Here is an 11,999-nt window from a genome sequence, read left to right as displayed (position 1 = left end):
AGCTAGTTTTGATTCTCTTTGCAATTATTGGTAGAATTACTAGAGTTATAGAATACCAGGTTCTATCGTGATGATGTTGAAGCAACTGAGGTTATGAATATCGGTCATTTGTTGCACAATTTAGGTGCTTTTGTAGTAAGTGATCACGATTTTGAAGACGACACACTAGAAGAATACGAAGAATGAGATGATGGTACTGTTGAAATTGACGAGGATGATGATATTGAAAATGAAAATAATGACATTACTTTAGAAGAAGTAAGAATTATAATTTTCGTATTATTGTTTGTTTTATCTATTATCTATATTATTGTCCATTTATTCAACGATTTCTTATGCCATTAATTTATTCGTATTATTAATTATATATATATATATATATATATATATATATATATATATATATATATTTACATGACGTCTAGTTTGAAGTGGTTATGTATTGGAGAGAATGGATCAGGAGGGGATGGAGGAGGCAGACAGACAACATGGAGACGAAAATCTTGTAGTAAAGTTCTCGAGAATGCATTGAGAAAGCGAAAACATGATAAATTGGAGGTTGAGTTTGAAGAGTATACAAGGGGTGGTGTTAGAGAAACTGAAAAATAGTTTAATAACTTGATAGATCAAATAGTTTGAGATACAATATCTCCTCGTATTACAGCTTGGAAAGATGTCACTTTGGTTGAAAAACAACTCATCTTTGATCGTCTTGATGTAAGTTTGGAAATTTATATTATGTTATTTTAATTAGATAATACTAATAATCTATGTATTAATGACATTTTTTTTTGGAAGAACAAATTTATATATCCAAAGACGAGTGTGGTGAAGGCGAGGTAGAGCAGCCCGCCATGAAAGAAATTCGAGAACGAAAATGTAAGACGAGGATGCACTGGAAGCAACTCGTTGGGTTGCAAAATAAAGATGCACCAAAGAGAAAGTCATATAAGGGAGTAAGCCAAGATGATTGGGATTTTCTTTGTGATTATTTTGGAAATAAGAAACAAATGGTTGGTAATAATTAGATTACTTGGTAAATATTTTATTATTACTTTCACTAATATTATTGTTTATTTTTGTAGGAAAAATCCGAGAAGAATACACATAATCGGTTTTATAGACCACTTGAAGGCGCTCATGGATCGAAGACTTTGGTTCAGCATTATCACGCTGTTGGAAGTTTTATTAAAAAATAATATTTATTTTTACATGTTATATGATAGTAACTATTTTATTTTTTAAGGCCGGTCCTGTGACGCGAGAGCTTCTGAGCGTGATCGACACCTTTGAGAAATTGTTCCACATAGAAGAAAAATGGAATAATGATTGGGCAATACAAAAATATGTAAGTGTATTTTACTTTTTTTTAGGAAATCCATGAATACTAATTGTTTTATTTGTGACGTACCAATTTTTTCCTCTCGATGTGTATGTGTCTTGGTTTTCTTATGTTCATTGGTGTATATATTTTCCGGGTTTTGTTATTGGTATTTTTGAGTGTCATTCATTTAAATAGTTTGCTTATGTTATGCTTTTGGCTTTTTTGGCATGGTCAAGCTTCTTTGCTTGGATCACAGAGAAATTGAAATCGGTTGCAATAATTGCTGATTTTGGCGAATATTGGATCTTAGATGTCAAAATGCATTATTGTTTAATTTTAGATCATATTTTTTGCCATTATATTTTTAGTAACAACGTGGATGATCATAACTATAGTTTATGATTACGAAAAATCGTGTGTTGGGCACCTTGAGGTGCTTCAAACACAATATTCTCCAAGAGCTGCTTTACACAGATAAATTAATTCGAGTTTGATAACAGTAGTTAAAAAATTAAATACACAAGATATGTTTATGGATGTTCGGAGATTTCAACTGCTTCTACGTCACCCTTATACCACCTCGGGTAGGATCCACTAGAAGACTTAGATCTATACAATTGATTTGTACAAACCCACTCAGCTTAGGACTTACTCAGCTGTCTAACTTAACCCTTAGACTAGACTGAAGGCAGTATCTTCCCGCAACACTTGTTTAACGTCTGTGTGTCAAAGACTACATACACATGTTTAATGTCTTTGTGCAAGACTATATTTGAGTGGTGGTGGTGGTGTGTGTGTGAGCTGATTCTTTTTATTACAATAAGAAATTGTTCTCACACACTGCGGTAATTGTGCTTCTAATCTAAGCTAATAACACGTTGAAGTGTTCCCTCTGGGCTGATTGCATCTTGAAAGCTGATATGCAATAAGCGTTCCCTTTCTATTGTTTTTCCACACTCTTCTTTTTCTACCATGATGTATTGGTCTTCACCGATCTTCTATTTATAGGCGGAAAACTGATCGTACAGTGAGATTCAATAATTGTATCCATTGCAGTTTGAATGTGTTCCTTGAGATTTGTGTCTCGATTTTTCCGACATCTATGCTGGAACATTTTGTCTTTAAGCTTTGTTCCAACGTCCATTATTGTACCTTTGATCGTACAATAACTTTTCCTCAATGTGCACAGCTGGATTCCATTGAATAAGCTTGTCGTGTTCTGCAAACTGATTGATTCCTAACTGATGTTCTTGAACTGGTCAGTTGAACTGATCTTGAACTGGTTTGGCGAAATCAGTTGGCTTTTCAGCTGAACTGATTTCGCTGCTTCAGTTGAACTGGTCAGCTTGACTCTTCATCAGTTGAGCTCTTTATCAGCTGGCCGATCTTCTGAATGTCTTCTGCAGAACTGTCTATCAGCTGGACAATTAGTTGAACTGTTCTTTGATATATCAGTTGAACTGCTTTAATTTGGGCGATCATTTGACGCTTTCAATTTGCGCCTCGATAGCTTCAGTTTTGGCTCGATAATTAATTAGCTCGAATCCTGATCAGTTCCAGTTTCTTGCACACTTAGGCAGAATCATTAGTAACAAAATAACAAGTTTTGTTAGCATCAAAATCAAGGTTGCGAACATGAAATATTCAACAATCTCCCCTCTTTTTGATGATCACAAAACTTGAATAGTTAAAGCGATTTTAAATCTTAAAATTTAAAACTGATTATCCCCTTTTGATAATCAAAAACATTTAAAAACTAAAAAAAAATTTTTAGTTCGAGGGAAATTAAGCTCCCCCTCACTAATTGAATTAAAAACGAGTTTTAAAAACATTTTTCAGTTTGAGGGAAAGAAAGCTCCCCCTCAATAACTAAATTTAAAACGATTTTTAAAAATATTTTTGAGTTCGAGGGAAATAAATCTCCTCCTCAATAACTGAATTTAAAACGAGTTTTAAAAACATTTTTGAGTTCGAGGGAAAGAAAGCTCCTCCTCAATAACTGAATTTAAAAATCATTGTTAAAAATAATTATCTACGCCAAAATTTATTAGCTTTAATCATTCAAGCAGTTTATACCTGAAATCTTGAGATATCAGTTCAATCAGATAGAAACATAATTGGATAAACATGATGTTTATTTAATCAATAGATCTCTCATTTATAAACATTTAAGTACATCATCAGTTATAAAGGAAAGTTGCTACTACAATAACATATTTTAAACAACATCAAATATCAATCAATTAATGCATGATAGAACTGAATATACCAACAACTGGTTGTTTTGAACTCTTGAAGTGCTGCAACGATCTTGAGTCTTTTTGCAAGACAAACAGCTCGCTGCCTTGGACATGATTTCTGTGTTTCCAAACTGGTCGGGCTGATTCAAACTGGACTCAACTGATGTTGAACCGCATTGATCATCTACTTGATCTGATATGGCAATTAAGCGGCGGTATCCTGCTGATGATTAAGCTCCACTTTAATCATCCAACATCTCAACATAGCTGGGCTTCGTCTGTTGATCAGTTTCAACTGGAAGGTTGGCAACTGAAACCTTGTCTTTCAATCAGTTTTGCTGAATATCCAACAGGTAGGACTCATACCCCTGCAGGCTGATTAAAGCCCCAAGCTCGGAGTCGAGCGAAGTGGCTACAACGTTAATTGCAGAGCCAATCCTCTCAACTCTTAACAATGAGTGTTAAATAAACATTTCCAAATAGTTTTGAAAATAATATAAAGTAATTTTAAATAGCTTTTAAAACTGTTTTAAAGCAAAATAATTTTAGTCAGTTTTCAAATGTCCTTCTTAGAACGGCTAGCTCTGATACTAATTGAAGGATCGTGTGTTAGGCACCTTGAGGTGCTTCAAACACAATATTCTCCAAAAGCTGCAATAGCTCGTGTTTTAAGAATGTTTACACAGATAAATTAATTCGAGTTTGATAACAGTAGTTAAAAAATTAAATACACAAGATATGTTTATGGATGTTCGGAGATTTCAACTGCTTCTACGTCACCCATATACCACCTCGGGTAGGATCCACTAGAGGACTTAGATCTATACAATTGATTTGTACAAACCCACTCAGCTTAGGACTTACTCAATTGCCTAACTGAACCCTTAGACTAGACTGAAGGCAGTACCTTGCCGCCAACACTTGTTTAACGCCTGTGTGTCAAAGACTACATACACAAGTTTAATGTCTTTGTGCAAGATTGTATTTGAGTGGTGGTGTTTGCGTGTGACCTGATTATTTTTATTACAACACGAAAGTGTTCTCACACACTGACGTAATTGTGCTTCTAATCTAAGCTAATAACACATTGAAGTGTTCCCTCTAGGCTGCTTGCTTTTTGAAAGCTGATATGCAATAAGCGTGTCCTTTCTATTGTTTTTCCACACTCTTCTTTTTGTATCATGTTGTATTGGCTTTCACTGATCTTTTATTTATAGGCAGAAAATTGATCGTACAGTGAGACTCAATAATTGTATCCGTTGCAGCTTGAATGTGTTCCTTGAGATTTGTGTCTCGAATTTTCCGACATCTATGCTGGAACATTTTGTCTTTAAGCTTTGCTGCAACGTCCATTATTGTACCTTTGATCGTACAATAACTTTTCCTCAGTGTGTACAGATGGATTCCATTGAATAAGCTTGTCGTCTTCTGAAAACTGATTAATTCCTAACGATGTTCTTGAACGGGTCAATTGAATTGATCTTGAACTGGTACGGTGAAATCAGTTGGCTCGTCAGCAGAACTGATTTCACTGCTTCAATTGAACTGGTCAGCTGGACTCTTCATCAGTTGAGCTATTCATTAGCTGGCCAGGCTTCTGAAGGTCTTCTACTGAATTGCCTATCAGCTGGACAATCAGTTGAACTGATTCAATTTGGGTGATCAGCTGACACTTTCAGTTTGCGTCTCGATAACTTAAATTTTGGCTCGATAACTAATAAGTTCGAATCCTGATCACTTCCAGCTTCATGCAAACTTAGGTAGAATAATTTGTAACAAAATAACAAGTTTTGTTATCATCAAAATCAAGATTGCGAACATGAAATGTTCCAACAAATTATAATTGTTTTTCATGTGATTTTAATGAATTGTAGTATAGACTGATTCCTAAAATAATTAGCATATACAAACTACAGTAACAAAAGAGTTTATGTAGTATTTATGTTGCAAAATTAAGAAATAAGGTAGACATATAAAAATGACCATAGAAAAATTTATAAAAAGGGTGATTTTTTTAAATACTAATAATTTAATTTCTTTTAAGGCTGAAATGATGGAAGTTCGATCGACTCCGCCAGAGGGGAAATGTGTGTCTCTACTATTGATAATGTGCATCAACCCAAAGATGTTGATATCATGATGCAAGTCTTAGACTCACGATCTCGCTACATCCAGGGTTTAGGTCCATTACCTAAACTATCTATAGAGGTTGGTCTTAGGGCCACATACATCGGTTCAAAGCATAATGATGGAGCGAAAAAATTATGGCTATGCAACAAATGATCAATTAGTAAAAACAGACTATATGTGAGTAACAACAAAAATTTGATGCATTATTGCAACACTTACAACAGGTCATTCCTGGTTTCTCTTTCCAACCTCCACCGACAAGCTTTTCGACTTGATCTCCTCCATCACTTCCTTTGCCTCCGACAATGATATGTAGTTTTTTTTTATTATTTATTTTGCAAATTTATCTAGTTAGTGTTTGAGTAATTTTTGTTTTTGGACATTATTCGATTAGTTTGTTAGCGCTAAGGGCGTCGCCGAATATCTAATATATTTAGTGATGAGGTTTTTGCGTAGTCAAATAGTTACAATAATATTGAAAAATCTAATCGAAAAATAAATTTCGCGACATAAGAAAGACGTTGCCACATGATAATACCTTTTGGCGACGTGTGGGATCAACATCACAAAATGCGTACACCGTCTGCGTCGTTGACGGGCCTATTGACATTTGCCTACAAACAATTTGTAACGCAATTCGGAGACGAGTTTTTGCGTCGCCAAATATTCACATCGTGTTTTGCTTACAGTTTACTACTTTGGACAGAGTTGCCAAATGTAAAATGTATTGTAATATTATGATTTTATACATTAATTAATAGAGTTGGTGTGGGGACCCAAACACTAATCATCTTCTTAATCATCGTTGGGATTTAATTATCAGTTCTGATAAACATGGTCTAAAAATTTTTCTTTTTAAAATGTAAATGCGGAAGGTAATTGAATCTAAATAATATACATCTCAGTATAAAATACATTTCAGTATAAAAGTACAATACGGTACAATCTAAGTCTAATATTCGGTTACTAAGTTCAAGTAATATACCAAATTTACAGTAAGTCTGGAATCACCACGCTAACTCTTCTTCTTTCCTCATCCTCTTGACCCCGATCCAGCCCCACCTGTTGTCATGCACACATACAAAACAAGAGAACAGCCGGATAACTCCGGTGAGAATAAATCCCAGTATAAAACATGGTAAACATGTATATACACAAAGTAAATCATGAATTATTCTATCATGAATAAAACTAAAAGCAATAGGTTTCATAATCTATGAAATCAAATCAAATAAGCATGCAACTCGAATCTGATAAACATGCAACTCAAATCAAATCATAAAAACATGCTATCATGACTGAAAGCAATAAAAACGGATTTCATAGTCTATGAAACCACATCCATAAACGCATGCAGTTCTAGTCAAATCATGTCTAGACTCGACTCAATTATAACTCTAGGGATCCCAGGGTGAATAAGACGTCACTGTCTGTCACCTACCCTCCCAATCGGGGTGACGTACGTCTTATTCCTAGACTTCGGTCATATCTGTATCGAATAATCTACAATAGGAGGGTGTCTGCTCCTATGTAATGATACACCGAACGTCTAGAAGTCTGACTATCTGTCAAACTTTCCTATCTCAAACGCAATGAATACAATCTATAAACAAAGCATGTTCATTTCAAAAGATTTGAATATAAAGTCTATAAACAAATCATAATCATATAAAAAGATAAACAATAAGTCTAGTATGTGATTTAGTTGGGAAACTCAAATGAGATCTGATTTGAGTTATGTCTTCCCAAATATCACATGAATTATACTTTTGTCGTCCCTGTCTGACGAAGACGATGACCTGTATTCAAATCTGTCCATATCCAATCTGAAATGACAATATCGAATACACTGTATCAATTAATAACTCAATTCACAATCTGTTCTGATCAATACTCAACTCAGTACATAATCTGATCAATATCTGAACAATATACAATCTGATTCATATGATCAACGATATCACGATGAAATATAAATCATTACTGAATCTGATCAATATAAATCAGTTTATATTTCGACGGTATAACAATACAGTCTCGATAACTCCGTCAATCTCAACATCACAGATATAATACCAGAATTCATAATCAGTATCATTACAATTCATAATCTGAATAATAACACAACTCTGATATCGACTCTCAACTAACCCAACTCTGAAATTCATAAAAATTTCATAAACAGTCTGTTCTTTAATCTGACTTCAATTATACAATGTCTACTGTGGCAGAAACATCATATCTGATTCATATTCAATTCTGACAACATCATAAATTCGAATCATATCCAAACGTAATAAAACTTACGTCCTATTGTAGCCTGCGTTGATAGGAACACAGTACTGAAGTCGGATTCAAAATCTAACGGACGGATTGAAATATAAAGGCGTAAGGATTTCTCGTAGTTTCCCAGGAGCTCTTCTCGTGTCTTGCAATTAAATTCTGAAGAATTGCAAAGTTACATCCGTATATATATATCCCTTTGCATGAAATTGAAACGTGGCTGATTTCCACAAAACTTCTGCGGCGCTCGAGCGGTAATAAATCACCGCTCGGGCGCGGGAAACCTTCTGTCCGAGCTTAGCTGGTTATCCAATGGCGCTCGGGCGGTAACATTCTACCGCTCGGGCGCCATACGTTCTGCCCAAATTCTATAATTATGGTGCATTGGCGCTCGGGCGGTTCTTTTCTACCGCTCGGGCGCCAGATGTTCTGTCCAACATTTTAGCTTATAATGTACCGACGCCCGGCTTCACCTCTCATGTCTTATTTGGCTCCTGTGATATTTGCTAATCACAATTCTGACAATTAATCAACGTCTGATTACAGTAATTAAATCTCGGGCCTTACATTTCTCCCCCTCTTAGATCTGAGTTCGTCCTCGAACTCACAAGTAATCAATTCAGATATATTAGAAGGAATGTATAATAGAGTTTAAATCACAACTCATCTCAATGAACCCGTTCTGAAATCTCTTTCTTGTATCAATCTCTGATTTCACTCTGGAACAAGACTTAATGAAGTATATTATCATAATATTTCTTAAACTAACTCTGACAGAATCAATCCTGTCATGTTGGTTATACAACATCCGTATAAACCAATCACAGTTCATAGCAAAACAATACCAGTAGTTGTTATCTAATCTGCTTATCCCAATCAAGGACATATTCAATCTTCCACTCCAAATACCAAGCATCATCATCCGATGTTGGTTTATCAAATCTGTCATTTCTGAGCTATCTTTATTCCTTTCTGAATCTTCTTTATAAGGACTCTGTAGTACTCACTGTACAATGTGTCGTCTGTAACTATCTCAGTACTCTTTTGATAGTTATCACCACACAATCACCCATAAAGTAACAATACCTCATGTCAACTAGTGCTAGCATCCAACACTACCGCTTTCTGGATATCTTCCATATCTGGATAGTACACTCTGGCTATCCGTCAATCGGTGAACAATCTGCGAAATAACATATGGTATACTCTGCCATATGTGCAAAATAATTCACAATCACAATCTGATACATTTTATTGCAGCATTCTGTGCAATCTGACCATTTCTTTGACATCAATCTGTGTCATTTGCTCATGTTTGTACATCATCTTGTACAAACTGATAGATATAGATTGAACAATCTGTCAATCACAATCATATCATATTTCAATCTGGAGAAAATGGCGATAATTTCATTACGAAAGCCATAGAAATGCACTTCCATTTCTATTCAGAACATACACATCTGTAATAATCTTCTGATTTATGTCTTCATCTATTAGCAGTTTAGACATATCAGTACCCATTTTGTTCGTATTTCAGTATAAATTCTGTCACAACTGACTTAATCTGTCTATATCAAAACTGTCTGTTCGAATATCATACATTCTCAGTCACAAACATGACAACTGAAGTCACTACAACGCATTTCTGACAATATCTGTGATTTCAACTTCGAACTATTTGGCATAACACTCAGTTAATAATAAAAATTAAAGAAGAAATACCTACCTGGTATTCGGCTCTGACTATCGATATCAATTCTGTTATACAATACTGAAACATTCTGATATCACAAGCTAGTCAGTCCTAATACAAAACACAGAATCACATATCTGTTACTCTGATCGATACCCTATTCTGATTATCGACATCAAGTTCTGAACATTCTGAGCACATTTCTGAATAGCTGTACCTCTCGAAAATAACTCTGATATAATTGAACTGTATATATTCTCAACGGTTCACAACAATCTGTATCATATATAGATTCAAAACAACAGTAATATCAAATCAGATACAAAATATCGGTAACCTATACAGATCTAGTGAGTTCAATGAACTCATAAAACAATGATTTCTGGTAAATATCTTCATGTCATTCTGATCAACTGCTATATCTTATCTGCAAATAAAATGTGCTCCCAACCAATATAAGGTATCACGAATACTGATTTAAAACAATAACAATACACAAGCAGATACAAAACAACAGTTGAATAAGATAATCTGTCAAATCAGACACCATAAATTTCCGACATTTATGATATTTCTGATCTCCATATCTTTCAGTCACTGATCATAACCGCAACTGTGTCAAAGTCAATCTGTATACTAATTTCAGATATCACCTACTCTGAATACAATCTGTTTCAAGCGGAATTCTTATCTGAATAGTTTCTATATACAATAATTCTAATTCTCAGAATATTCACTACCATCTCCAGATATTCAACTCTTTCAATTCGGTATTTATTATTCTGTATATTCAATATCATTCTGTACTGAATCTAACATACAAACCATACCTAATTTCCATTCAATTTCTGAATTCTATCTTTTTGAGATCACATAAATCTGAAATCTTATCTAGGCAAACATTAGCCAACTCATATATCACTGGCAAATCTGCCAATGCTAGGCTCGATTTCAGTAGGTCTACTGAATACATAGGGATGCAATCTGCTCCTTTCTGTATTAATCGAGTCATATACAATACAGATATCAAAGGAATTCTAAATCTAGATTCCTTATCGTGGTATCTCCACTGATCAGTCATCTCTGGTCTGACTCTTACCATTTCTGGAAAAATTCTACAATATGTCTGTACTTGTTCAGCATATACATATCAATAATGCGTTCAAATCAGAAAACACAAGTACATCATAATCTATCTCTATTTCATTCTTATCTTACTGTAGTATACAATATATACAGAAATCTCTGATAGCAATATTTCCTCAACAAGCAAGGACATCAATACTACAGTACATACAAACCCAACAGATACATCATATTTTCATGCAACTCAGTCAAAGATATTCTTAACAAATGAATTAGTATATATCAATACATATGCAATAGAATCATAAAGAATAGTACCTGTTGTGAATTCTGGATCTGTGTTTTCAATTGAACTCTGTTCCCTACAATCTTCGAGAACGCTTCTGGGGACAGACTTTAGCAAAGTGTCCCGGCTGTCCACAAATATTGTATCTACCAGTCACTCCCTGGCATTGCTCTGTGGGATGTCTCCCTCCACAACTCCTGCAATACACTCCAGTATGGCTCGGACTAGAACCACTGGAACTCGAGGAACCACTCCCTAACTTCTTGAATGGCTTCTTTCGAGCTTCCAGCAAATCTTGCTTCCCACTCGTACTGCCGCGATCAATTCTGAGAGGGGATTGCTGTGTATGGGGCTGCTTCACACACAACCTCCCTAACTGTCTAATCAGACTCGCCTCAGCTCTCTTCGCTCTACTCAGGATGTCAGCAAAATGGTAAGGTCGCTGCAAATTCATAAATGCAACTACCTCCGAATTCAACCCTCTGATGAACTGATTTACTATAGCTTCATCATTTCCAGCTATCTGAGGAGCAAAATGCAGTAGAGTGAGAATTTGGCGGTATATTCATCAATATTCAACTGACCTTGGCTCAAATTCTCAAACTCTGCTTTCTTGTCCTCTCGGTACGAGACTGAGAAAAATCTTCGATAAAATTCAGTTCTGAATATTTCCCACGAAATCACTGTACCTCTCTGTTCCCACATTCTTCTACTGGTAATCCACCAACTCCTGGCGGCTTCTCGTAACTGATAAGGCACCATCTTAACTCTCTGTTCATCTGTACAATCAAGTAAATCGAACAATATTTCTATGTCATCAAACCAGTTCTGACAATCTTCGGATGTCTCGGAACCACTCAAAATCGGCGGCTGTAATAACTGAAATTCTTTCATCTTTCCTTCTAGCTGAGTTTCTGATGCATCTATCTGTTCAGACGAAGTACTATCCTTTTC

At 35.2% G+C, this 11,999-nt stretch overlaps 1 long non-coding RNA gene across 1 annotated transcript; it reads left to right on the top strand.

Moving 5' to 3' along the window:
* Window positions 1–482: 482 nt before the first annotated feature.
* Window positions 483–1,321, top strand: LOC140806955 (uncharacterized). The gene is made up of 3 exons (XR_012112606.1): window positions 483–717; window positions 799–1,013; window positions 1,086–1,321. It is a non-coding gene; the product is annotated as an uncharacterized lncRNA (long non-coding RNA).
* The last annotated feature ends 10,678 nt before the right edge of the window (window positions 1,322–11,999 follow it).

This window comes from Primulina eburnea, chromosome 12 (assembly GCF_022965805.1).
Source record: "Primulina eburnea isolate SZY01 chromosome 12, ASM2296580v1, whole genome shotgun sequence".
Lineage (NCBI taxonomy): Eukaryota > Viridiplantae > Streptophyta > Magnoliopsida > Lamiales > Gesneriaceae > Primulina > Primulina eburnea.
This window is presented reverse-complemented; position numbering and strand designations above follow the sequence as displayed.